The sequence below is a fragment of the Camelina sativa genome, chromosome 20 (assembly GCF_000633955.1).
Source record: "Camelina sativa cultivar DH55 chromosome 20, Cs, whole genome shotgun sequence".
NCBI lineage: Eukaryota > Viridiplantae > Streptophyta > Magnoliopsida > Brassicales > Brassicaceae > Camelina > Camelina sativa.
Window position 1 is genome coordinate 14,257,304 of NC_025704.1, and position 876 is coordinate 14,258,179.

Below are 876 nucleotides of genomic sequence, written 5' to 3' on the forward strand. Positions count from 1 at the left end.
TTTTGGAGAGATCTGAGGCTGTAGGAGGGTTATCTGTTGCTGGAAACGAAGGGGGAGCTTCTGGAGGTGTTGTTTTCCACGTTTCTCAATCCAATCTTCCTGTTCTTGAGGTGAGTGCTTGACCATGGTTGATCTAAGCATGAGATCTCTCTTGTTTGTGTGTTTTCTTTGCTGTTTGTGTTGTTTTGTTGCTTAGGTTCGTTGCTTTTGTGATTCCCAGTGTTTTCTGAGGCAATTGGGTGAGATTGGGACGGATTCGAGATGTTTGGGAAGGAGAGTTCGATGTTCGGTTTCGCGCAGATCGTGTCTGCAGAGGAGGCATCGATCGACACTTGGAAGCATCGGTCGACACCATTTGGAGTGGCATCGGTCGACACTGTTTAGCATCGGTCGACACCTTTGGTTCAGCATCGGTCGACACTTTATTGTGGCATCGGTCGACACTAGTCTCAACCGAGACTTGTTTTCCTGGTTTGCTGTATTGCTTGTGTTTGTTTGCTTGCTTGACTTGAGGGTCTCATATGCTTGTGTGTATAACCCAGTAGATGGGAGGACGGCCTCACTAAGTATTTATGATAATACTTACGCATCTCAATTGTTGTTTGTGGTGTGCAGGTAAAGGAAAAGTGTGATCGTGGAATCAAAGGCGATGAGGAGGAGGATGTTCTAGAGGCTTGATTGATTGTGGTCTAGCTGATGTTAGGTTGCTAGATTAAGTCATTGGAACATTGTAGGATGTTAGCTTTTGGTTATTTCTTTGTTTGGATTATGATGTTATTGGATTATTTATGTTGGAATATTATTGGAATTGTTTTATTTGGTTATCCGCTGTTATTGATTGTTGTTAGGATGTTAGTGGGTATGGGACCACTAGTA

The 876-nt window shown here is 43.4% G+C and overlaps 1 pseudogene; it reads left to right on the forward strand.

Annotated features, from left to right (window-relative positions):
• LOC109131189 overlaps positions 1 to 876 on the forward strand; it is a 9,132-nt pseudogene that overhangs the window by 6,982 nt on the left and 1,274 nt on the right.